The 27793-nt window shown below is 46.9% G+C and overlaps 2 long non-coding RNA genes across 3 annotated transcripts; one reads left to right on the top strand and one right to left on the bottom strand.

Moving 5' to 3' along the window:
* Positions 1–27731, top strand: LOC134472475 (uncharacterized). Its single transcript, XR_010042300.1, has 6 exons — positions 1–3888; positions 5746–5860; positions 19690–20178; positions 22986–23059; positions 24311–24539; positions 26284–27731. It is a non-coding gene; the product is annotated as an uncharacterized LOC134472475 (long non-coding RNA).
* Positions 5059–19723, bottom strand: LOC134472476 (uncharacterized). Of its 2 annotated transcripts, XR_010042301.1 has the most exons (5): positions 10426–19723; positions 9405–9538; positions 8197–8288; positions 7603–7681; positions 5059–7326 (listed from the first exon to the last, which is right to left on the bottom strand). It is a non-coding gene; the product is annotated as an uncharacterized LOC134472476 (long non-coding RNA). The 2 variants fall into 2 exon arrangements; XR_010042302.1 differs by lacking the exon at positions 7603–7681.
* Positions 27732–27793: the final 62 nt, after the last annotated feature.

Raw genomic sequence — 27793 nt, 5'->3', positions numbered from 1 at the left:
CCTGACACCTACTAGCTTGGCCTCCTGCGGCAGCCGTGTTCCATTGGTGGTTGAGAAGATGGGCAGCAGTTCTCGCCCAATGAGAGGCACCGGTATCCGGAAGGCGGGTCTGGCGCGAACCTGATGCAAGGGGTCAGTTGGAACCTCCTCTGGACTGTGCACCTGGTCACTTGCCTATCTGTTCAGTTAGGGGCGTGGCTATGACCCTTGGGCAGCTCACCAATGCAGGAAGGAGACCGTTGGGGAGAGTGCTAATATAGGCCACGCGTACTGGTGACTGAGTCTGCTCCACGTGCTTGCACGGGTGCCTTTCTGTGGTGCTAGCTCTGGTGGATCTGGAAGGCTAGGGGCAGCACAGCAGCTGAGATGTCCCCGGCTACAGGTACCAGAGCCGAGCACCTTGACCTGAACTGCAGCCTGTCTTTTCCTGTGTGCATGGGAAGTAGGACTCAGAGCCCTCTTTACTTGCTCAGCATTTTCGGTGCATGCTTTGTATGGTAAGCACGCTCTGGGTTTCCTGTCATCTTTCTATTTCATCTATTTGTCATCATTGTATCCATTCATTTGTTCTTTCTATTGCTTTGCTCTGTTTGGGCTTTGGATTAGACTTGTGTTTGGAAATTGTTCTAATAGCTGTGAACAAATGAGCCACACCTGTGATTTGGTGAGTTTGCATTCTAAAGAGAGGCAAATCAATAAGATCACAAGGAAGGTGGTAAGGTCCACTTAGAAAGTGCAGATGGACTGTGAAAGAGTGTGGAGAGGGGAAGCAGGTGAGGGACTAATTTCTAGATTGCCACTGTTAAGGTTTGTGTCTAGATGTCCCTAAACCTTATGCAGTCATGGACGCAGGTTTCTAGAATTTCCAGTTGATTTATGGTCCTATGCTCGGATTATAGGTATGTTATATTACATTGATTATTGTATATGGATATGCGTATCGTATTGCATGTTGGCTATCCTACGGTGTGTAGCTAACAAGGAAATGTAAGGGACAGAAAGAGACTTTACTATGCACTCTTTTGATTCCTGCTCTTGCTGCTTTTGCTGTCTTCTATGGCCATGAACAGTTGCCCCTGAGTCATGCCACCCTTCCTTACAGATGATTACAGACTGAAACCTCCACAAACTGTGAGCTAAATAACGCTTTGAACCTTAATTTTAGGTGTGAGGTATTTTGTATTGGCTTAAAGAGACAAGAAACCAACACAAGATGTATGTAAATGGGCCATATCTAGGTGGACACCAGCTGTCAACATTCATTCATGTGACATCATGCCAATTGGACCTGGTACATAGCATGTGGCAAGTACTATGGGAGCCCTGGCATAACATGTGTATTATAGGGAGGAAGATGTGAATGCCTTAGCTTCAGTGTTCAGCCACATGAGTGAAGGCTTTTGTGTCTAATGCTCTGGTCATGACAGAATGTTTCCCCAGTGTCTTTGGCATATGTTGTCAGACCCTCCATCCTGGAGGCAGGATGCCTCTCTTGTGGTCCCTCAGCGTGCACAGTTTTTATTGATCGCGCACAGTAGGTAAGCAAACCTTGTGAACAGAACACAGCAGAAACGGAGGGAAGTCATTTGTGAGAGGAGATCAAAAAGACTCTATAGTTGTGCCTTGCATATGTCGCTTCCAGATCATTACCTCGGACACGATCTGCTGTATCCTATGCCACCCAATAGAGAAGCCCTTGGTAACCAGGCAGTCGAGACTGGTGCCTTCAGTCAATGCCCATAGAGGAATAAATCCTCCTCATACCCAAGTGACTCAGTTTGTGTGAGTGAACATAGACAAGGCTCCTGATGTATTCGTAGGAGTCTGCCTATGCCTTGGCATGTGACAGACACATAGGCAGAGGCATACAGCTAAGCCTGACCAACTGTCCTTCTCCAACGGTAGGGAGAAAATTAACGTTCTGGGTTGCCATTGACTTGGTGTCATTGTGATGCAAAAATAGAACAAACTACAATCTGTTACCAATGTGGAGGAGCAGTGCTGGGTTAGTGCCTTCGGATATCAAGAGCACCTACGTCATCTTATATATGACCTTCACCAATGTATTGAGTAGTTTGGATTCCTGATGGGTTGATTGTTTGCAGTACGAGGATTGAAGCCATGGAGACGTTGCCATGCACCTCAAGCTATAGTTCTTTTGAAGGTTCCTACATGGCCTTGAAATTGCTGTCTCCTGCCTCACCTCGGATCCATAGTTATGCACCATCACATCTAGCTGATTTTGAGTTCTGAGTTAGGTGCATGGAAGAGAAAGCTCTGCAGCAGGTCGTATGTGTAGTACTGACTGCCCTACACTTGGAAGAGCCAATATGCTAGAGAGGTACTTGGTGAACACCCGGCCCCAGGTTGTGGAGTGAAACAATCCTGCCATTCAGGATCTCATGCTATGCAAGGAGAGCCGTATGGCACTGGCCCTGCAGAGACTGAGACCCTGAGAATAGGGCCTCACATTGGCAAGTGACAGAAGGAAGCTACCGCTGATTAACCGTGAAAGTAGAGTGTTTCAGGATGGGTGGATATGTTACCGCTAGCCTTGCAATGAAAACATAATTTGTTTTTCTTGACTTTTGACTGTCTTATCTTCAGAAAGGGTGGTGACACATTGCTGTAGTCCTAGCCCTTCGGCTGTTGAGGCAGGACAACCTTGATTTTGAAGTCACATGGGCTACATGTTTGAATTCACAGCCAGCATAGACACTACAGTGAGAATTTTGTCTCCAATGAAACTGTTGTCTTTTTAAGTACACAGCTACTTTCTATGGCTACTGGATGTAATCCATAGCGATTATGAGTTGTGGCCTGGGATATCACCTAGAATTTGCCTTTTCTTCTCTCAGTCATCTATTGGTAGCAGTGACATATTTTGACTGCTATCAATACAATTTCAGAGATTGAGAAGAATATCATGAATTTCCTCGGGAAGTGGTCTATTTCTGGTTGAGGTCAATCCCTACGCATCCATGTTTCCCAGTCTGAACCCAAGGATCGGCCCCATTCTCCTGTCCACTGACTCCAAACAAGTCAGAATCCCAGTCCAGGAGTTCACCTTTTCAGCTGCGTCTTTTGGAGCCCACTGGGCCCTGAGTGACAGTGGCCCTAAGTGTGAGACTAACATTCCTGAGCTTCCTATTACTTGTGCTTTAGCTTTGTGATATTTTACAACTAAAGTACCACTCTTATGGCATAAACCAAATCTAGCTTTTCTCTTCTGTATTTGTATGAGGAGGGAAGCTGGAACCATTTGCTTGTCTAGTGCTCAGGAAGGAACTCAGGGTCTTAAACATGCCAGAAATGAGCTCCGTCCCTAGCCCTTGCACCTGATTCCTTATTTTTATTATTACATGAGCTAGTACGTCAGTAAGCTGCCCAGGCTAAACTTGAACTTTCTGTGCTACTGCTTCTGCCTCCACAGTACCTGGAACTATAGGCCTGTGCCAGCAATCCTACTAGCTTATCATTTGTAAGTGTTGAAGGGCTGAATACAGTGTTGGTCTTCCCTGTCACATGCTCTGATGTCACATTCAGAGGCTCCAGGCCACCACATAGCAGAGGCCCTCCTTGAGGATACAAGCTGGTAGAGACAAGTTAACCCTTCCCTCAGCTGGTGCCCTCACAGATAGATCTTCACTGCCTTTGTGTGGCTTTTAGTGAGGAGAAACTGTACTGTAACAGTCCCTATCCTCTGGTTTGATTTTGCTGTTTTGTTTTTTACCACCTGTCTTTTGCACCTTGGTTATTAATAATTGAGCACCAGTTGGATGCCAACAATAACACCGACAGAATCAGCCCACTGTCGAATTGCCCTGGCCATCAGAGACACCTCCAGCAGCCAGTGGGACCAGGAAATGGCAACACCATGTTGCACAGGTATACAGTACACCTTTGCCGTGTCCTCTGGTTGTTACTGGTCAGCTGCAATGTGAAAGAAAGCGTTGGCAGTGGGATGCTCTGTGCACCCTAGAGCAATAGTAGCACCTGCACTTGCAGAAATGTGGGACCAGAGGTCATTCCACATAGGAGGCTCCCAAGGGCACCCACATGCGAGCACAGGTGAGTGCAGACAATTGCATGGTGCTGGTGCCACTACTGTTGTTTGCAGGGTATCAGGGGATTAAAGAGATCAGCAGTCCCCACTGCACCACTTGTGCTGACAGAGATTAGTCATCACTTCTTTATGTGAATATGCGAGGGCCTTGGTTGGAGTTGCTGGGTGCACTGCAGCGAGTAAGAGTCTGCACGGGGCACATGTGGTAGGTGGGCTTGGGGGACCTCAGGATGACTGGCTCCAGGAGCTCACAGCCACCATCCTGACTGAAACTCCGGCTTTTGTCTTCCTACATGGTTGTGCATAGGACTAGCAGCCCTAGCTACCTGCTGCAGATTTTCAATGCTTTCTAGGGTAAGAATATTCTGCATTTTGATTCACGTTTTCTTTCTTGTTTTCATTGAGAAAATGTGCCTTTGGTTCCTCTTGTGCATGGACATTATTCTAATCACATTGACAAAATTGAAGATGCAACAGGGATATAGTGAGCTTGCATCTACCAGATACAGGCCCATGATTGAGAAGCTCAGAAAGCAAGTGATTCATGCCATGGAGAAAAACAACACAGAGATGGATTGCAGAGGGGTGATTCAGATGAAGGAAATGAGAACATTGGTAACCACAATATCCATGTAGCCAAAACAGGTACTGAGGCCCCACCTACAAAAGCATAGTGTTCCTGTGCCCAAGTGAAGGAAACAGAACTTTGTGGGGGATGATCTGGAGCTGTGTGGTGAGGTGAGGTGTGAGAAGTGTGTGCATGTGTGAGGCATGTAAGTGTAGTTGTACATGTACATACATTAGGTTGAGGGCTGAGGAGAAGCCTGACATGGAGAATTCTGGAGGCCACCAGCATCCTGCTCGGCTTTAGTGTCACATGGCCTAATGTGCCCTTACAATCCAATGGTAGCCATGCAGTGGTGATAGTTGTGTTATTCTACTTTATGTAGAACTCATTTTACAAGTTACACACCTACAGAATCATGCCATGGTACAGGTTGATTGCACAAGTATTTATTTGTCAGGTATATCTGCCAATCATTGTGAGGGCTGACCCCTAAATCCTCTAGCCTCACCCTCTAGTGTGGGGATTGTAGGTATGCACCACACCACCCAGCTCCAGCTATCTCACCTCACATGACACTGTACATGGGAGATTGTACACCTGACCTTATGTTCTTTTTTCTTTCCTCACATTGACCTGGAACCTCTTAATGTGGGATCTGAGCTGTTGGCTGAGACCTTTCTGATCATTTGATACTTTTCCTTAGGTACTAGGTTAAGACATTGATATAGCTCAGAAGGGTCTATGTAAGGAACATAAAAAGCCTGCTTCTTAGCCACAGTCCCGGAAATACTGTTTGAACCCAAAAATTTCTGTGTTTTGACAAAAATACGTCTTAAAGTCAAGGCCTCACCTGGCTCTGCGATGCCTGCTTTACCCTCTGACTCTTGTGAGGATCTTGGTGGAGACTGAGGAGCCTGCTCAGAGCACTGCATGGTGCTCCATGGCCTTGTGGGTCCCACTCCTTGTGCAGGGGTGGCCCCTTTGAGGTCTCCCTGTTGCCTGATGGGCCAAGTGGTGTACCAAGCTGCTGTCCACAAATACACACTGGTTCTGTCAGTTGCCCCACACCCTTTTCAGCACCTGTTAACGGTTTTGTTTTTTCCTGTCTCAGGAAAAGTTCGCAACAGCTTACTTGGAATTCGTGCACCTTTACTAAACGCAGTTGCTCCACATTTGTATTGATTTCCAGTTGTACCAGTTGAAGCTGCCGGAAGGAACTGCCGTGGGTGAGTTCAAGTGCTCCCAGTGGTGTAGGAGGCCTCAGGTTGCAGCAGGCCCAGGGGCTGAGGAAGCCCAGGTACATTTTAAAATTTGATACTGTGGAGAATACTGTTTCATGTTGTTTTATTTCTTAATTAAGTGCATTGGTAATACATTTCAGATATATAATCATCATGTTCATCATAGGGAATTTGTACAAGATCCCTTGTGTAGCATAAAGATTTACATGCACTTTTTAAAAAATTATTTACCAGTACCAGGGATCGAACTCATGACCACAGGCTTGCAAGGCAGGCACTTATGCCTCTGAGCTAAATTCCCAGCCCTACATGCACTTTTCAGTAAAGACAGCAGTATTGAATCTTGTCCTTCTGTTCTAGGTTGGAAGGATTTGCTTTCCTAGTTACCTGAGAGTTTCAGTGCATATATTTCAACACTGGGTGGTGGCTAGTGCTCTGGAAGTGCCAGCATTATGGTTAAGCCAGATGTTTTCCCCCAGTCAGCCACCTTGAGCAGATAGCTTCACCCCATTACCATTGCCTTTGATAGGCCGTGGGAGGCAGTATGCAAGGCGGTGTGATGCAGAGACGCCATTTGTCCTGTGAGTCCCCTAATCAGCTTCTGCACCATGGGCCCTGTGTGTCCTCCATGATGAACTGAGAGGCACAGCTGTGATGTCAGAATAAAGCAGAGTTGTACTGTTGGGGACATCCAGCGGTCACCCTCATAGTGTGTTCCAGGATGTCACTGTGTGCCTGCCATCCCACTGTGCTTCTGTTTCGGTGAGTGGCACCATCCACTATAGTGTGGCCCTCTACTTTGCAGAGATGCTTTGGGATCTGTGTTTGGAGTGGGTGATAAGCGAGGGTGCATACGCCAAACATTTCTGAAACCAGTGACATCGATGCATTTTCAGCTGCTTGATGCGTCTCAGGCAGATCTCCCTGCAGAAAACTGACAGTTACTGTGCCTCAGTGTTTTCCTGCTGTCCTGAATATAGCTCTGACCAGCACATCCAGCTTGTCTCTGCATGGGGCCCAGAATCAGGCTTGTGTTCCATGCTGAGGGTTTGGTAAACAGCCTACCTGCCATTCAGTTGTGAGGGCTGCACTATGGAACGTTTTCACAAGATGTCACCAAGAGGGCTTTGCTGAAATCAGGATTCACAGTGTCCTAAGCAGCAGCCCTTCAGTCCTGCTATGGCCATGCAGGATGACAGTGCAGAGAGGCTATATTCAGTTAACCTTTTCAATTCAGGCTATGTCATAGCCTACTTCAAACTTGATTGTTTCTAAAATGCGTCAGTGGCTGAAAAAGTCTTACAGTGCCTTGCTGTGCCTAACTGTAGTTAAGCTTCAGGGTAAAAACTTTGGACATTTTCTCAACTTTATATTGCCTCGAGTGTGTGTCAGGAAAGCCACCTGGTCCTGAGTTGACTTTGACAGATGATCCTTTACTTGGCTGAAGTGATCTAAAAAGATACAAAGACAGTTTGTTATACAAGGGTAGGAAGCAGTCAGAGCTCAGGCTGTGGCATTAGCTCTGTGTTGTTTGCTGTTTGCACTTCATTTCCTTTATTTAGGTTGTGCTCTCAGATTTCCCTATGGAGAGTCAGGATATGGGGGACCTCTGCTGTGATCTACCTTGTAGGACACGGGGAACTCTCCTCACAGGCATATTTTAAAGGAGCCAGCCCACACCTGCGATGACCAGGAATGTGGGTTGAGGGCCTTCTGTTCACACTGACCTGAGGGAAGGTCCACATATGTGAAATACTGAAGACATGGTTTTCCACTCACATTCATGTCCGAGAGGCAGCCACACACCTGCAGTGATCAGGACAGGGTAGCTCTGAGCTCATCCACACACAACAATGTATGGCTGTTCCCACACTTATGCCTGGGATGGTTAGGAAATGTGGTACACAACTGCTTACACCCACGTTGTAGAGACCTCCACATGTGTTTATAGTGGCCAGAGTATGAAGATGGGGACATTCTGGTTATACTAAGTTTCTAGCAGGTTCTGTACACCTCAGATGGTCACAGGATGAGGCCTTTGTCTATATTCCCATTGTAAAGAGCAGACACTAAGCAATGTTCAGGACTGGGCATTTTGAACGTCCACATTATGGAGGGTTCCTCACACAGCTGAGATAGTCAGGACATGGGGTGGCCTCTGCTCACTTCCATGAGGAAGAAGCTGTGCACACAACTGACGTGGTCAGTCATGATGGAGGGGTGCTGCTCTTATCTGGGGAGGAGTGACCTCCATACAGCATTGCTGAAGTGGCTGAGACAAGGCTAAGAATCAGAATGAGGTGGTAGAGAGCTCTACTCACAGCATCTCAGGATAGGGCTCCATATGTGGGATGGGGCGTGGCACTGTTAGGTTCTACTCTCATCTACATTGTAGATGGCTCCACACACACACCTGTAGAAAGTAGGCAGTAGGGTGGGTATTTTCTATCTACATTGTGGACAGCTCTACATACAGCCTGAGGGGTTTGGACATGGGAGGCTCTGTTCATGTGTAGGTCAAGTAGGTGCTTGGCCGGGATATAAAAGCCTGAGGACACTTGGATATGGATGAGTGAGTTTCTTCTCACATACACATGGTATACAGCAGTCTACCCACACCTGAGTAGTGCAGAACATGGGTGCGACAGTAGTCACATTCATGGTGAATAGGGGATCCATGTACCATGGAGATGACCATGATATTAAGGGAACTGTTGAGTATCCATGTTAAGAGGTCTCTGTTGATTTCTGAAATGGTCTGGATAATGACGTCCCTACTTTTATCTGTGGCATATGCCAGATAAGGAAGGGAAATCAGGTGCTCCATTCACAACAGCATTACAGAAGGCTTCAGGTACCTGATGTGGTCAAAACAAGGGGCAGTGCTCAGTTCCCTGATTTGGAGAATTTCAGGATGGTCAGGAAATTCAGATGGTCAGGAAATGGAAGGCTCTGAGGACCTCCTCCTAGTGACAGGGCTCCAAGGACCTGAGAGGGGCTGGATACAGTGGTTCTGAGCACATCCTCAGGTCCACACACAGGGATCCACACATGTCAGTAATACAGGGACACATGGAACTGATGCTCACCTTTTCATTGTGTAGGTGTATAGGGGATCCCCATACCATGGAGCTGACCATGATATTAAGGGAACTGTTGAATATCCATGTTGAGGACCCATATCTGTGCCATCAGAATAGTAAGGGTACAACTCAGGCCATGTACTCTCTAGCACTGCACCCATGGCTGAGATGCTAGCATTTGTACGGGGGCTGCTGTCACATACCCCTGCCGAGGATTTCACACATTCCTGAGCTCCTGAGAACTTAGGCTGCGCGGTTTCCTTTCACACTAAAGAGAGCTCCTCACATTGAAGAGGTAATGACCACATGGGGTCCTACTGGTCACATTCAAACTGCAAAAGTTTTCCAAGGGCCCGAGTTCGGATGAATATTGCAGCGCTTCTCATTGCACAGGGCTCCATATCTGATGGTGATGCATATAACATGTGAGCTCTGATCACACTGACCGTGTAAAGGTAGAACCCACTGGATGCTGTCACGAAATGGAGGGTCTCTTCTCATATCCATGATCGGCCAGGCAACACCAAGGCATAAGGGCATCAAGATATGGAACTGTAGCCTTGCAGATATCCACATATTCCTGAGGAGGTCAGGACAGGGAAGTTAATGATCATGACATTCTAGAATTGCCCACAAAGGAGAAAGGCAGCTAGATTAACAAATCTTTTAAGGCATCACACAGGTGATGAGGATATGGGGACTATTCAGGTCTACTTCACATTGTAAAACATTCCCTATGTAACTCCCATGGTAATGACAACTGAGGTAACAGGCAAAGCTATGCTTACTTTAATATTTGGAGGGCAACATACAGAGCCAGTTACTAAGATGATGGGGCTCTCAGGGAACAACTACATTGTATGGGGATGACAGACACATTAGAGGTAGGTCCACCAAAGGGGGACTGGTGTTCATGTCTTTGTTTGCCAAAACTCTGCTGATACTGACAATAGTCTTTATCTCAAAGTATCATACAAAATGCACATTTTCCACATGCATCAGATGATGCAGATGGTACAAGATCTCACCATCGAGTCTATGCGGAGGTCTTATATAAACAAATGCTTACTCTAACGGGGATGAGGTGTGGCTCAATTCTCATCCACAGTGTACCAGGCATTGCAGGGGCAACAGATGGGCAGCACAAAGGGTGTTGCAGTGTTGGTGACATCCCCATTGTGCAGGCCAGACATGTACCTGAATTCATCTGACTGTGAGAAACTCCAATCACATGTACATCATCCAGAGTGTGACTACCAGCCTAGAAAGTCGGAACATGAGGGTGATTCTTGTCACATGTAAGATTTGCAAGGTGTCCTCGGTACTTGAGGGGGTCGAGTAGTTTGGTTTCTGCTCACAGCCTGGTTCTACAGGGCCTCACAATTGCCTGCGTTGTTCACAACATGCAGTGCGCTACCCCTGTGCATATCTCAGCGGCAATGAGGAAAATGACTTGGTGCTACTTACCAGAGGTGGTGAAGGTTCGGCTTGGTGCTGCTTACTTGGGCGTTTGAGGGGTCTCTCCAGGGTGTCTCTGTGGTCATGCATGTCTTGCAAGTCCCAGGCCATGTTCTCCTTGTGACTCTGGGGTATGCGCGTGGGAGAAAGTCAAGAGGTCACGAGCATAGTGTAATACTCACGTGCATGGTACAGATGAGTCTGCTCGCAGGAATGGTTGGCAGGACATGCAGGCTGGGCTCCCATCATGCTGCATGGGCTTGAGATGGTCAGGACACAGGAGGATGTTACTCATGTGTGGGTTTGCACAGAGTTGCACAGCTGCCTGGAATGGTGAGGATGCATATGTGTATGTGCGGATCTGTCTGTTGTGCATATGTGTGTTTGTGTTGGGATAGAGGTGCTGTTACGCACATACTCACGTTGCAGATCGTTGCACATGTGGCTGCGGGATGTAGGATGTTGGCAGCTCTGTTCACAACTTCATTGTGGAGACCTCCGCACATGGGTGTGATCATTACCACAGGAAATGGCTCTGGTCACAACCAAGCTGCACAGATTGAACTCCTCCGACTGGGTCAGAAGTAGGCAGAGCTTCTGTGCTGTCCATGGAAGCAGGGCTCCATAGGAGATGCAAAGACCCAGCTTATGCTTACCTGCTACAGCAGGACAGACTGGAGACCCCCGAATGGCAGGACATGGAGACCCCTTCTTCACATTCATGTCACTCACATGTTCGCCAATGGCTGAGCATGTCAGGACGCAGGCATTTTGAGGGGTGGCCTTGCTCACATGTACAGTGGACAGGGTCCCTATATTGTTTGTAAGTCCAGTCTCTTCGTCTGTGGAGGCCTCTGTCCACATTTGCATAGTTGATTCTCGACAGGATTCTTCCACGGTTGACTCCTGGGCTGCTCCAGCCACACATAGATGGAAGCCAGCTCAACTCAGAGGTAAGATGTAGTTGGGACGCTGGCAGAGGCTGTTCCTAGAGCCACTTTATAGAGTACTCACAAACATGTGAGGTTGTGAGCATGTGATGGGACATTTCTCATACCATAATGTAGAGGTGTTCCACGTAGCTGATAGATCGGAGTTGTGAGGCTTGTGATTGCACTTACCTTGGAGAGGCCTCACATTCCCAGCAGAAGTATGAACGGGGAAGTGTGTTCACGTCCTCCTTGTGTAAGGTTCTTGACAGAACTCGGAGAGGGGATCACCACCTGGCTGGGCTCCACCCATGCCTCAGGTTCTCGGGAAAGGGCATTGCTCACAGAGAGTTGTACAGAGCTCTACAGGAGCCTGAGATGGTCATTGTTTGTGTGAGCACACAGTGCCCATTTGCTGGTGGAGAGTTCCACACACTCCCGAGACATTGATGGAACTGGGGGCTGTGTGTGTGTTGCATGTTGAAAGGTTCCACATGCACAAGATGAGCACCACTCCACAGTGCTCTGCTCATCTCTGTGTTGTTGAAGGATTGTGCCTACGTCAGAGAGTTGGTCATCAAAGAGTGTGCCTCCTCTTACCTCCACCCTGTAGAATGCTTCATGCATGATGCTGAGCTCTGCAGTATGTGGCGCTCTGCTTTCCTTCTCTTTATAGTGGGGCCACACTTACCTGGGATTTTGGAAGTATGGAAAGGCTGGGTCCACATCCACCCTGTCCAGGGCTCCTCCAGAGCCTGAGGTTGTCAGGACAAAGGGGAGGCTCTGCTATCAGTCAAATCATACAGCGGACTGCACATGCCTGAGTTGTTCTGGACAGTGAGAGGCACTGCTCACGTTCCTTTTAGAGCAGAGTGCACATCTGTGGTGTTTAAGACAAGGGCAGGGTTCTGCTCATATTCACTTGGGGAGGGCCACACATTAGTGAGGCTGATGACGGCAGGCTGTGGTTCCCTGGCTGTAACTGTGTGAAAGAGTTTTTTCACAGAGTCTGCACTGGGTCCAGAAATGGTTCACCACTTGTCATGTCCTCTTCCTACAGGGCTGCATGCAAGGTGACGATGCATATGCCATGTCTGTGCTGTGTTCTCTTTGACTTTGCAAAGGTCACACACATCAGAGCGGGTCAGGAGATGGATGATCTGCACACACAACCACATTGTGCAGGGCTCCAGCAGTGCCTGAGGTCATCAAGACACGGTGGAGTGGCCCTGCTCACCTCTGTGGTGTGTGGTGCTACACACATTCATGGCCTAGTCAGAACAGGAGTGTGTGTGTTCACCACTCTGTGCTGGACTCCATGCCATGGGACAGGGGACTAACATGATGGTGACATTGCACTAAGCATCAGACACGTGGGAGTAGGGAGGACATGATGGGGGACCTGAGGTCAGGTTCACAATGCAAAAGGTTTTATACATGCTTGAGGCAGGGATGACAGGTCAGGGGGATGCAGGTTTACAATAGAGAGGGCCCCATTTACAGCTGGTTATTGAGGTCATGGGGTTCTCAGGGTACAAGACATTGGACAGGAATCACAACTGCATCAGTGGTAGGTCCACTACAGGGGGACTGAGGTTCATGTCCTTGTTCTGCAGGACTCTTCTGAGGCCCACAATGTTCTTTATCTGAAGGTATCATACAAGATGCACATTTTACAGGATTCCACTTTCCTGTGGTGGTGCAGATGGGATGAAGATCTGACCATTCAGATGATGTGGAGGTCTTGTATAAAGAAATCCCTGCTGTGATGAGGATTGGGAGGGGCTTCATTGTCGTCCACAGTGTATCAGGCACTGTAGGTGCCCCAGATGGTCAACACAAGGGGTGGCACTGTGCTCCTAACATCCCTATCGTGCAGGCCACACATGCACCTGAATCCGTCTGCCTGTGAGAGACCCAACTCACATGTACATCCACCGGATTTTGACTGCCTCCCTGGAGAGTAGGCACATGTGAGCAGAGTCTGGTCACATGTAGATTTTGCAAGTTGTCTTCACCCTTAAGGGGGTCAGGTAGTTTGATTTCTGTTCACAGCCTGGTTCTCCAGGGCCTGACCATTGCCAATGTTGTTCAGAACATGCAGTGCGCTGCTCCCATGCATATCTCAGCAGCGATGAAGAAAATGACTGAGTGCTACTTACCAGAGCTGGTGAAGAGTCGGCTTGGTACTGCTTGTTTGGGTGTTTGAGGGTTCTCTCCAGGCTGCCTCTGTGGTCATGCATGTGTTGCAAGTCCCAGGCCATGTCCTCCTTGTGACTCTGGAAGGTGCATGTGGGAGCAGGTCAAAAGATCAGGAGCAAAGTGTGCGACGTACATGCATGATGCAGACAAGTCTACTCACAGGAATGGTAGCCAGGACATGCATGCTCTGCTCCCATCATGCTGTATGGGCTTCAGTTGTTCAGGACAAAGGAGGATGCTACTCATGTCTGTGTTTTCACAGGGCTGAACAGCTGTTTGGGATGCTGGGAATGCATATGTTTGTGCAGATGTGTGTGTGTGAGCTTATGTGCATTTGTGCTGCAAAATAGGTGCGGTTTTGCACATACTCACCTTGTAGATCTTTCCAAGTGTGGGTTAGTGACAGAGGAAATTGGCAGCTCTGTTCACAACCACATTGTGGAGGCCTCTGCACATGAGTGTGATCATTACTCGAGGAAATGGCTCTGGTCATAGCCAATCTGCAGTTTGTATTCGTCTGGGAGGGTCAGAAGTAGATCGAGCTCCTGTGCTGTCCACGGCGGCAGGGCTGCACAGGTGACAGAGATGCAACCCTAACCCTGCTTATGCTTACCTGATGTAGAGAGACTGGAGGCCCCCGATTGGCATGATGTGGAGACCCCTTCTTCACTTTCATGTCACTCAGGTGTTCCCAAATTCCTGAGTGTGTCAGGACAGGTTGAAGGGTGGCCTTGCTCACATATATACTGGACAGGTTCCCTATATTGTTTCTAAGTGCAGTCTCTCTGTCTTTGGAGGCCTCTGTCCACATTTGGAAAGTAGATTCTCCCCAGGAGTCTTCTGTGGTTGAGTCCTGGACTGCTCTAGAGAGATGCAGATGGAAGCCAGCCCAACTCAGAGGTGAGATGTAGCTGGGGTGTTGGCAGAGGCTGTTCGCAGAGTCACTTTGTAGAGTGTTCACAAACATGTGAGTTTGTGAGAATGTGATGGGACATTTGTCACACCATAATGTAGAGGTGTCCCACGTAGCTGATGGATTGAAGTTATGAGTCCTGTGCTTCCACTTACCTTGGAGAGGGCTCCCAATCCCAGCAGATGTTTGCAAGGGGGAAGTGAGTTCTCATCCTCCTTTGATGAGGTTCTTGTCTTGCAGAGGTGATCATCGCCTGTCTGGGCTCTAACCGTGCCTCAGTTTGTCTGGACAAGACAAGATGGCATTGCTCATAGAGCGTTGTTCACGGCTCCACAGGAGCCTGAGTTGGTCTTTGTGTGTGCGGCACATGGTGCCCATTTCCTGGTGGAGAGTTCCACACAGGCCTGAGGCATTGATGGAATGGGCCGCTGTGTGCGTGTTACATGTTGAAAAGGGTTCCACATGCACGAGATGAGCACCACTCTACACTGCTCTGCTCTCCTCAGTGTCATTGCAGGCTTGTACCTACCTGATAGTGGCGGTTAGCAAGCGGTGTGCCTCTTTTTGCCTCCACCCTGAAGAAGGCTTCATGCATGATGCTGAGGTCTGCAGTATGTGGGGCTCTGTTTGCCTTCTCTTTATAGCGGGGCCACACTTACCTGTGATTTTTGGTGTATGGAAAGGCTATGTCCAAATCCCCTCTATCCAGGGCTCCTCCAGGGCATGAGGTTGTCACTACAAAGGGCAGGCTCTGCTGTCAGTCAATTGATGCAGCGGGCCACAGATGCCTGAGTTGTTCAGGACAGTGAGAGGTTCTGCTCACATTCACTTTAGAGCTGAGTGCACATCGGTGGTGTTTCAGACAATGGCAGGGTTCTGCTCATATTCACTTGGGGAGGGCCACACATTAGTGAGGCTGATGACGGCAGGCTGTGGTTCCCTGGCTGTAACTGTGTGAAAGAGTTTTTTCACAGAGTCTGCCACTGGGTCCAGAAATGGTGCACCACTTGTCATGTCCTCTTCCTACAGGGCTGCATGCAAGGTGACGATGCATATGCCATGTCTGTGCTGTGTTCTCTTTGACTTTGCAAAGGGCACACACATCAGAGTGGGTCAGGAGATGAATGATGGGCACACACTTCCACATTGTGCAGGGCTCCAGCAGTGCCTGAGGTCATCAAGACACGGCGGAGTGGCCCTGCTCACATCTGTGGTGTTTGGTGCTACACACATTCATGGCAGAGTCAGAACAGGAGTGTGTGCTCACCACTCTGTGCTGGACTCCATGCCATGGGACAGGTGAATAAAATGATGGTGACATTGCACTAAGCATCAGACAAGTGGGAGTAGGGAGGACATGATGGGGGACCTGAGGTCAGGTTCACAATGCAAAAGGTTTTATACATGCTTGAGGCAGGGCTGACAGGTCAGGGGAATGCAGGTTTACAATAGAGAGGGCTCCGTTTACAGTTGGTTATTGAGGTCATGGAGTTCTCAGGGTACAAGACATTGGACAGGAATCACAACTGCATCAGTGGTAGGTCCACTACAGGGGGACTGAGGTGCATGTCCTTGTTCTTCAGGACTCTTCTGAGGCCGACGATGTTCTTTTTCTCAAGGTATCAGACAAGATGCACATTTAACAGCATACCACATTCCTGAGGTGGTGCAGATAAGAGGAAGATCTGACCATACAGATGATGGGGAGGTCTAGTACAAAGAAATCCCTGCTGTGATGTGGATTGGGTGGAGCCGCATTGTCATCCACAGTGTACCAGGCCCTGCAGGTGCCCCAGATGGTCAACACAAGGGGTGTCAGTGTGCTCCTAACATCCACATCGTGCAGGCCACACATGTACCTGAATCCGTCTGCCTTCGAGAGACCCCACTCACATCTACACCGTCCAGAGTGTGACTGCCACCCTGGACATTCGGTACATGTGTGGAGATTCTGGTCACATGTGGATTTTGCAAGTTGTCTTCACCCTTAAGGGGGTCAGTTAGTTTGATTTCTGCTCACAGCCTGGTTCCCCAGGGCCTCACAATTGCCGATGTTGTTCAGAACATGCAGTGCGCTGCTCCCATGCATATCCCAGCGGCAATGAGGAAAATGACTGAGTGCTACTTACCAGAGCTGGTGAAGAGTCGGCTTGGTACTTCTTGGGTGGGTGTTTGAGGGGTCAATCCAGGCTGCCTCTGTTGTCACACATGTCTTGCAGTTCCCAGGCCATGTCCTCCTTGTGACTCTGGGATGTGCAGGTGGGAGCAGTTCAAGAGGTCAGGAGCAAAGTGTGCTACTCACATGCATGGTGCAGACGAGTCTATGCACGGGAGTGGCTGGCAGGACATGCAGGGTCTGCTCCCATCATGCTGTATGAGCTTGAGTTTTTCAGGACACAGGAGGATGCTACTCATGTCTGTGTTTGCACCGGGCTGCACAGTTGCCTGGGATGGTGAGGATGCACATGTGTGTGCCTATGTGTCTGTGTCAGCGTATGCGCGTTTGCACATACTCTCCTTACAGATCTTTCCACATGTGTCTGAGGGATGGAGGAAATTGTCAGCTCTGTTCACAACCTCATTCTGGAGGCCTCTGCACATGGGTGTGATCATTACTGCAGGAAATGGCTCTGGGGTAATGATGCAGGCTACAGTTTGTCTTCTTCTGGGAGGGTCAGATGTAGATTGAGCTCCTGTGCTGTCCCTGGTGGCAGGATTCCACAGGTGACAGAGATGCAAAGGCCCTGCTTATGCTTACCTGACATAGAGAGACTGGAGACCCCCGATTGGAAGGATGTGGAGACCCCTTCTTCACATTCATGTCGCTAAGGTGTTCCCAAATGCCTGAGTGTGTAAGGACAGGTTGCGTGATGGCTCACGTTTATACTGGACAGGTTCGCTATGTTGTTTGTAACTCAAGTCTCTTGAAGGCCTCTGTCCACATTTGCATAGTAAATTCTCGACAGGACTCATCTGTCGTTGAATCTTCGGCTGCTCCAGCCAGATGTAGATGGAAGCCAGCTCAACTCACAGGTGAGATATAGTTGGGACACTGGCAGAGGCTGTTCTCAGAGTCACTTTATATACAGTGCTCACAAACATGTGAGGTTGTGAGGATGTGATGGGACATTTCTCACACTATAATGTAGAGTGTCCCACGTAGCTGATGGATCACAGTTGTGAGGCCTGTGCTTGCACTTACCTTGGAGAGGGCTCACATTTCCAGTAGAAGTTTGCATGGGGAAGTGTGTTCACTTCCTCCTTGTCTAAGGTTCTTGATGTTACTTGGAGAGGTGATCACCACCTGGCTGGCTCCACCCATGCCTCAGATTGTCGGATCAGGAGAGGGCATTGCCCACAGAGTTCTACAGGGCTCCACAGGAGCCTGAGATGGTCATTGTGTGTGTGGGCACACAGTGCCCATTCCTGTTAGAGTTCCACACAGCCCTGAGGCATTGATGGGATGGGCCGCTGTGTGTGTTTTGCATGTTGAAAAGGGCTCCACATGTACAAGATGAGCACCCCTCTACGGTGCTGAGCTCACTTTTGTGTGGCTGAAGGTTTCCACCTACCTGAGAAAGTTGATCAGCAAATGGTGTGCCTGTACTCACCCCCACCCTGTAGAGGGTTCCATGTGTGATGCTGATGTCGAGCATGAGGCTCTGCTTGCCTTCTGCTTTGTAGCGGGGCCACACTTCCGTGGAATTGTTGTTGCATGGAAGAGCTATATCCACATCCACAGTCTTCGAGGCTCCTCCGGTGCCTGAGATCATCAGGACACAAGGGATGTTCTGCTCACAGTCACATCTTAGAGGGCAACATACATGCCTGAGTTTTTCAGGATAGTGAAAGGCTCTGCTCACATTCACTTTAGGGCTGAGTGCACATCCATGGTGTTTAAGACAAGGGCCGGGCTCTGCCCACATTCACTTGGGGAGGGCTCCATGCACTCCTGTGTGAGTTGGGACATGGTGCCTTATGTGGGGCACTCTGCTTACAGTCAAGTTGTATAGGGCTCTATGTACAGCCTTGATGATCATGACATGGACATCAGGAGCTCTGTTTACATCCTATCATTCAGAATTGAACATAGGCCTGAGGTTACCAGGACATGGGGTTAGGTTCTGGTTCGCATACATGTTTCTAGTGGCAAGAAGTCCAGGCAGTTGGAGGACAGAGGTGATGGATGTTCTTCCATGTTCTCTTTTCTGAGGACCATACACAGTTGAGTTCGTTGGGCCCTGGGTCCTTGATGCAAGGCTTCTAAATGACTGGCCGCACACATGCAGAACATGGATGCAACATCACATTCTCTGCCATCCTCCACAGAGCTGAGGCATCCACTTACCTGATTGTATCCAAAGAGTGATGCAGAAGACTCTCAGACAGCTAAGGGGGACAGGGCTCATAGGCCTGTGATTTACACACGTTTGCTATCATAAGGCAAGTAAGTGGTTGGGCTCCTTATCTTCAGAACTTTTTTGCTCTCAGGGCAGCCCCCTTCCTCATTCAGGCATGTGGGGCAGCACAAATGCTTTTGACCTGCTCCACACTGTGAAAACCCTTTCCTGACAGTCCTGCTGACCTTACAGACAGCTCTCACCTCTGCTCTCCCTCCTCCACCACACCCACAAAGCGCCCTTTGTTCTGCTCTGCCGCCATCTTCACTGTCACCTCCTGCCTCCCCCACTTCTGCTCCATTGCTGTCTTCTCTCCCCCCAACACACCCTGCTTCCTGCTTCTCCTCCACTCCACTGTCCCCATTGCCTCCACCTCCGGATCACACTCCTCCCTCTCGCCAGGTCTCCAGGCCCCTCACACTCACTGCCACCTGGCAACCTTCCACATGCTGTCTGCAGTATCCCTACCCCAGCCACCTTTCACATGATGCTCACCCCAAAGTCTCCTTCCCCTTTGTGAGATGACAGGAACCCAAGGCTTAGTCTCCGTTCATGTCCCCTTTTCCCTATTTGATCTCTCACATATCTTCCACTATGTAAAATCCTTGGTTGCTGACCCATTCAATTATATAAAAAGGCTTAACTTCATTATTGAATCCTAGCTACAAAGATCTTTGTGTTATTCTTACTTCCACTTGTCCCCTCAACAAACAATTGCAATCCTATTTTATTTCCCAACCACAACCAGACACTCATACTAAATTCAAAAAGTCATACCTTGATCTCTCTGGGGAGAACTCTTAGATATGCCTTTTCATGTCTTCAACAGGAGGAAAACACAGCAAAAACAAAACAGCCTCAAAAAAGTTACATTCCAGGACAACCTTAAAAAGGCTGCCTTCCAAGCTAAACTCCATGGCACATTCCTGGCAATTGCAGCAGCAGCTACAGTAGCAGCAGCACCCAGAGCTTAAGATAAGACACAGGCTAGAGAAAAAACTCCAGCCCACCCCTACCACCATGCTTCAAGTGCAGTTGAAAAATGACACTGGACATGAGCCTGCCCTGCCCTGCAGCCACAACTGGGAACCAGTCCTATCTGCAACCAAGAGGGCCTCTGGAAGTGCAACTGTCCTGCCTCCAGACAGCGAGGAAATCATCACCTTCCCTGCCCTCACAGGAGAGGGCACTGTCACCTTGGACTCATCACCAGCTGATATGATTGGCAAGACCACTGACGAGGAATGATGGGGCTCGGGACCCACGACCCTCACCAAGGCATCTGTCTTAGAGCCCTGATTCTCACTGGACATCTCAGGTAAAACCCCCTAGTTCTTTGTTGACATGGAGGCCACTCATAGTGTTCTTCCGGAGTTTTCAGGCTGATGTTCCCTGTCTGCACTCTCTTTTGTGGGAGTTGATGGCCAATGTCCATGACGTCCCCAGACAGGACCTACTGCCTGCAGATTCCAAACCTTTTCTTTAGATACAACTGTCTTATTATCTCATCCTGTCCTATACCCTTCTTTTGATTAAAAAAAAAACTCAATTTCTCTTATAGTCTCTTTCTCTCTCTGTCTCCCCGTGGCTCTCCTATTCCAACCCCAACTGTCATGTGCCACTGACTCAGCCCTTGTGCTTTCCTCCTTCCTCTTCCACCCTGCAGTCTGAGTCACCTCCAATATCACTGATGCCACCCACGTTACTCCACTGCTAATTCACCTCAAACAGTCTCAGTCTTCCCTTCTGTTCCCCAATACCCACTAGCCCGTAAACATCAATGGGGGCTCCAACCTATACTTTGCTGTTTAAGTAATGGGCCTCTGAAAATTCCTCACTCACCTTATGACAGCTCTGTTCTCCCTGTCTTCAAATCCAACAACCCCTGTCATCTAGTTTAGGATTCCAGAGCTATTCACAGTGCGGTAACACCAATTCACCCAGTGCTTCCAAAGCCTTACACTGCGCTGTCTCCTATTCTTCCATGTACCTCTCACTTCTTGTATTAGACCTTAAAGATACTTTTTCACTATTCCCTTACACTATGATTGCCTTTACATGGACGAATCCAAACATGGCAGTCTACACAGCTTCCCTAGACAGTCCTACCACAAGGCTTCAGGGACAACCGACACTTCTTCAGCCAAGGCATTGCTGTTGACCACACAGGTCTTACTCTTAAACCTAACAATCATCTCCAATATACAGATAGTTTCTCCTCTGTTCTCCATCCTGTGCTCTGACTATACAACACATACCTACCCTTCTCAACTTTCTCTCAAGTCACAAATACAGGGTGTCCCCAGTAAAGCCCAAATAATTACACCACAGTTTAAATTCTTGGGTCTCCCTTTCACCCCCATCACTCACTTTATAAACTCAAACCACAAAGCCTGTATCCATGCTCTCCAGGTACCAATTACAAAACAACAACCTTTTCCTTTTTAGGTTTAAAAATCTTCTTTGATTTCTGAGTTCCTAATTTTGCTACAGTAGCTCAACCTCTCTGGAAGACATCTAAACATTCCCTGTCAAAGCCTCTCAACCTGCTACTCCTATACACTCCTCACATTCTAAACTAAAAGAGGCCCTTTGAAAGGCCCCAGCCCCTACTCTCCCTGACCCAGCCAAGCTTTCCACCTCTCAAGATCATAATGCTGTAGGAGTTTTAAAAAACACACACCAACACATACATACACACAAACAAGCCCTTCTTTCCAAGCAGTATCCTACCTCTCAATACAATTGGATAACACAGCACAGAGCTGACCTGGCTGCCTTTGAGCACGTGCCTCAGCAGCCACACTAATGCAAGAGGCCAAAAAGTTCACCCTGTAACAATCAGTTATGATGCAGTCACCCCGTTACACCATGACTTTATTTCACACAGACACGTCAGCAAGTTGACTTAATACTCATACAAAATCCTACAATCACCATCTCTGCCAGCAGCTACCCCAACCCAGCCACCTGCCTTCCCATGGCTGATGTGATGCCCTGTCCACAATTATGTTGAGGTCCCACAGATGACTCCTACTCCCTTCCTTCACACTGACAGTACTCCTCTCCCTACAGCTTCTGATACCAAATTCATAGATGCCAAAATAACCAACAGAAACACTCAAAAGACAACAAAACATGCTATAATCAATGATTCTAAGGTAATGTAACCATTGTCCAATGTACATGACCTCCCCAGACAGGACCTATTTCCTGTAGATTGGCCCACTGCCGCCTAAAACATCTTCACAAAAAGGAAAACTAATTGCCTTCACATGGGCCCTCACATAATTACACAATCATAAAAATGTATACTGATTCCAGATAAACATTTAATATCCTTTACTATCATACCACTTGCCAGAAAAAAATCTAATTAATACAAAAAGGACTGTGGCCCAGGATTTAGCTCTGTGACGTAAGTCCCTGCTTGGCAAACATAAGGTCGTGAGTTCAATCCCTGGTACCAAAAAAAAAAAAAACATACACAAAGGACCCCCATCCCTAATGCATCTCTCTTGTCAAACTGCTTGAGACAACAAAATTTCCAAAACAGGTAACAATCACTTACTATAGGGGACACCAAATATCATTAGACTCTATGTCTCAGGAAGATACCTTTGCAAACACATGGGTCAAATTAACTGCACAACAGCCACGTCTCTCTCACCATCTCTCCCTTATCCCAAACACCTTGCCCACATCTCAGCAATCGCCTACACAACCACAATTCATTCACAAACCCACATAGAGCTCACACTTAGAGCTATTATGTGAAAATTTCGACATCAATCTAGAGAAAAGAAACACAATTAACCTAGCCACGTTGTTTCCTATCCAACCAAAAGCCTTCCTTCTTGATGGTATAAATTGTGAATGAGGTAATCTCAAGCCATGGAGATTTTACAAATCGCCTTCTGAGAGACACAGATGTTGGATATTTTACAGATGAAAACAGTTTTGCATTGGAAGAGGAACAAAGAATAGGCTTTATGTTGGTGACATTTGGAGTCTGTGGTAGTGGTCCTTTGCCTAATAGAACCACTACAAAGAGGCCTGAATTAATAGCCAACCGGCTGTGTGGTTAGCTAAGGACCAGAAGGTTAACATCTATACTGATTTCAGGTCTGCCTTTGCTATGCTTCATGTTCATGGGATTATATACAAGACGGAGGGATCCTCACTGCTGAAGAAAAAAGGTACAAAAGAGAAAACTTTATAGCTCCTCAATGCTATGTGAACGCCCATAGAACTAGCTGTTGTACCATGCAGGGGACATCCACAGGCTGGTATGATGGAGGCCTAAGAAAACCAAAAAGCACACAGGGAAGCAAAATGGGTTGTTATGGTGGCTTCAAAATGCAAAAATGGGGTCCCCACACTACCCCTCACCCCAGAAGCCCCACTCCAAGAGAACTCAAGTTATACTTCACTTAAAAAGAAACAGTTCACCCAGGAACATGAGACTTTGGTCAAGCAAGGATGTGGAGACTCTCTGATAAGAGACAGGCTATACCCCAAATGATAGCCCCAAGGTTTCTGAAGGGTGACTCACATGCAGAAAATCACATGAGGCACATCACTGAATCATCACATTTGTGTGACATGGCTCACTCCAGTGACTGGAGCTGTTACATTGCTTGTGTAACCTGTGCACAAAACACTGAAAAATAAGGGATAGACAGGTCCTGGGTATTCAAGATGGTGCCACCCAGTGTGAAAACTTCCTTGTGAACCTCACTGAACTGCCCTAAGGGGGACGGTATTAAATGTATGTTGACGCTAATAGGCCAAAGCCTCCAACTCAGACAGAAAAGGCACTAAAACTGATAATGGTAGTGGTAAAGGCTGTCATCCTAAGATTTGAACTGGCCCTATATATGGGATAAGACACTGGGCCAGAATTCACGGCTGAGACAGTTCAAGAGCTCACACAGATTTTAAAAATAAAATACAGAAAATAAAATACAAATTGCATACAACTTCCCAGCCTCACAGCTCTGAAAGTTAGAATGTGTGAGGCAGATGCTAAAACAATATTGAAAAAACCATTGTTAAGAAACACCCTAGGGACAGGGTGAAGTCCTGCCCTGAACTCTCCTCCATGTCTGATTTAACTTTACAAAACCATCACACATTCCTTTATAAAATCTTATTTGTCTGGCCATCCCAATTATAAGTCAAATTATAAGTTATCTCCACAAACTATAAAAATTAACTCTAAGAGACAAAAGCAAGTGTGGCAATTACTATGAAGATTATCCATGGCTGGGTAGAGCAAAACAGGCTTATAACTTGCACACACCCAATTTACCTCTTTAAATCGAGAGACTCTGAGTCAAAAAATTAAATCCTACCACCCTTGTGCCATATAGCCTCGTCCCCACACTGTAATCTCATCTATACACACTACTGTTAAAGTTGCATCATTTGTGTCTTGGACACTGCAGCTGGCTGAAACCAACATCACAAGACAAATGGACCAGCCAACAGGATCCAGAATGACCACACTTGTGGATCCTGTGGGAGAGTGACCATCACCAGTGATGACAGCCTTGCTTTAGTCATACCGGAAGCTGACTAATATACCCACCGCAGATCTTTGAGGATCCACAACCCTGCCTGACGAGTTGTGGCACAGGAAAAACATGAGGATTGTCATGCAGTTACAACCACCACGTGAGTTCTTTTCCTCTTTCTTATAGTTCTCCATTAGCCCAATGGGGAACCTAGCCCCCACTACCAAATTAAATAGTAATTATGGTGATGCTTTCTGTTAAAACTCATCGAGAGAAACCATCCATGGGGGAAATAAAACAGTAAATTGTGTCCCTGTATGTCTAATTTTATAAATTCTTTTTCCCATAAAGTCCTGTTATGTCTGAGCAGGACCACCAAGAAATAAACGTGTCACATCTTGAGAAACTGCCTTTGTTCTTCTGCCTGTCTACAAGTTCCATGCACAAGACCATGATTCTCTTGACCAAATGTGTAAAACCTGGGACCTGTCCTCTGTCCTTTCCTCAGGCACTTTGATCAGTAGAGCCACTGTATAATTAACACAAAGTCCTCTTGTTTTCCCTACTGGGGTCTCCAACATCTTAAATCCCGCAACAGTGCTTTTATGACAAACTTATGACCATCTTTTCCAAATCATTATGTGAGTCTTCTCTCTTCATTTGGCTCCTATCCTCAAATTTCAGTGGCCACAACCTATATGTGGCTCCTTGGGGGTACATCAGGACTGGGGTCCCTCTGTTGAGGTACTTACTTTAGTGGCCTGCACACTGTTGAGATGGTAATGAGAAGACCATGTTCATCTCCTTACTTCTACAAGTAGCTGAATATGTCAGATCATGGTGGGGGGAGTCTTAACACAAGTGGCTGAAAAATTCCCATCGTTTTGAGGGTCCCATGTGTCTGCACTGCGCATGAGGGTATGGGAGAACTGCTCACCATCCTATTATCCAGGACTCCACTAGTGTCTGAGATTTAGTCAGGCCGTTGTACAAATGTCTATTCCTGCCCTAGATCCTTAGAATATGGGAGACTCTGGTCACCTCCTGGTTTTACAAGACTTTCCACACACCTGACATGCTTAAGGGCTTTTTCCTACGCTATAGTATGAGGTCATAGAATAACCTAGTGGTAGAATTTCCTGTACTAAATGATGCAAAACTACGTTTTAAAATTGTATTTTTAGGATGTTATACCAATAGCATGCCAGGTGTTTACTTTTGAGTCTAGAGACTCCTTTCTGAAGTATACTAAAAGCATTTTCTCATGCCCCATCTTTAATACTAGTGTTTGTGTACATTATTGCTCTCGGATTGAGCTAAAAATTGAGGCATGTTTTCCTATTAGTTTCTTTTCTTTTTTTTTTCTTTTGTAACGGGGATTGAATTCACACCATTGTGCTTGTCACACATGCGCTTCTGTTACCTATTTTTAAGAGACATGAACTTGCTGTGTTGAGCAGGTTGAGATCAAACTCATAATCATCCTGTCTGAGACTCCTGAGTAGCTGGGATTCTAAGGTATGACACTAGGTCTGGCATGGAGCTAGGTTTTTAGATAGTTTTGCTATGGTGAATCCTAGAAAAAACTAGATTATATTTTGAGAAGGTAGGGCTCCTCTTTCTCATTTCTGATAACACTGCCTAGAGCACATGAATCATTAGGATGCTTAATGTTCCCATAGCAGCAAGGTGGAAAGGTTATAAATTGTAGTAACTGCATTGTGTGACCAGGAGCTGGGGCAACGTTTGTGCTGATTGTGGAGTCACTTGTATAGTGCTGGGCTGTCACTAAGCTGACAGCTCAGAAACCCTGCATTGCCTTAGCTTTGCCTAGGGAAAACAGCCTGGCATGAAGGTTTTGATCTTTGTTCTGCAGAACTCATGTATTGTCTTCTACATTGCAGTGTCACATACCTGGGTCAAACTGAGGTTAGTAAGCCCGGGACGTCTTGTCTGAAGCAGTGGTTCCCAAGCTTGTTCACGCGTGATGCTCTACAGCATTGTCAAAGTGAGGATGAGCTTTGATTCTGGCCACATAAGATGCACCATCATCTAGTGAAATGTAAGATAAGGAACAGTTATATTGGAGCTTTTGGGGGAAATTTGCAGGAACTACACCAAGTTCAGTAACTCTATCACTTGAAGTTTTGCCATGAGCATGAGAACCACTTTGATTTGAAGTGAGGGCCAGACATGTTTGGAGCTGCTCAGGAGTATTCTGCAACAGTCAGCCTTGATGAGCGGTGCTGGAATTCCTACATAAACACCCTTTAGTGTGATGGGTGTGCAGATCAGTAGCACAGGAGTTGCCTCACATGCCCAAGAACCTAGGGTCAGTTCTCAATTTCAAACTCAAAACAATAGACAACAAAACACCTCTCAGAAGAATGACAGAATTATTACATCTAATGATGTTTAATAATTTAAATTCTAAGTTCAGGGCAGGGTTATTTCTGCTTTTTAACTTCCTAATACTAAAAGAAGCAATGAACTGTGTTTGAACAGAGGAGTAGGAAATAGGATTGAAAACTTCTGTGGTGGGAAATGTCTACAATCCCAATCTTCTGGGAGGCTGAGGCATGGTAGGATCAAAACATGATCCTACCCTGCACAATTTAGTGACTTAGCAACATCTGGTCTCCAAATAAAATTATAAAACCAGGACACAGTATTAGTCAATGAGAAGACCCTTGGGTTATTCCTCAGTACCACAAAAAACCAACCAAACCAAACATTCCATTTGCTTATAGAAGCATTGTCTCACCATGATAACAATAAGTAGGATGATGTCATTTGTATAAAACTACTTGTTATATGGCCAAAAGAAAGATTTGGGATAATTAATAGAAATGTATGCCCCCTGCCATTTAGCAACTAGAAGGTGTCTAGGAGAGCCAGTGTTGGTAGCAACTAAGCGATATAGAGCAACTAAATGCTTGTATTGTTGAGTTGATTATGCTGACCTGAGGCCAGAGGTCTGAGCATCTCTTGGGAGGATAACTGGATGCAATATAACAAATATGAGGGATTTCCATATATCTTCCCTTTGAAGGCAACTATTGTTTTCACTGTTGCTTTGTTTTGATCCATTGTCTTGCTCTATTCAATATTATGTTTTGATCACTCTTATAATATTGTGTTTCTGGTTTGATCTTACTATACTTGATTGAATGGACAACTACTGTGAAGTTAACAAGACATACTACGGAACCTATTACTGTTGTCCCAGTAACCTGCTCTGAAGTTCTGTGCCAATTTTAGTGCACTGTTTTGACCGGCTTTGTTCAGTCTTACTGTATTTTACTACCTTCCAAATAAAATAAAAAAGAAACATATACTTTAAATATCTTAATTGCTTTCTGAAGCCTGTTATTGGTTGTTTTTTTCCTATTGTTTCAGGTGTCTAGCTGCTCT

The sequence above is a fragment of the Cavia porcellus genome, unplaced genomic scaffold (assembly GCF_034190915.1).
Source record: "Cavia porcellus strain 051 isolate PalLab524CR breed Dunkin Hartley unplaced genomic scaffold, mCavPor4.1 scaffold_23, whole genome shotgun sequence".
In the NCBI taxonomy this organism is placed as follows: Eukaryota; Metazoa; Chordata; class Mammalia; order Rodentia; family Caviidae; genus Cavia; species Cavia porcellus.
The sequence above is the reverse complement of the archived record's forward strand: the minus strand, read 5'-3'. Positions and strand labels throughout refer to the sequence as shown.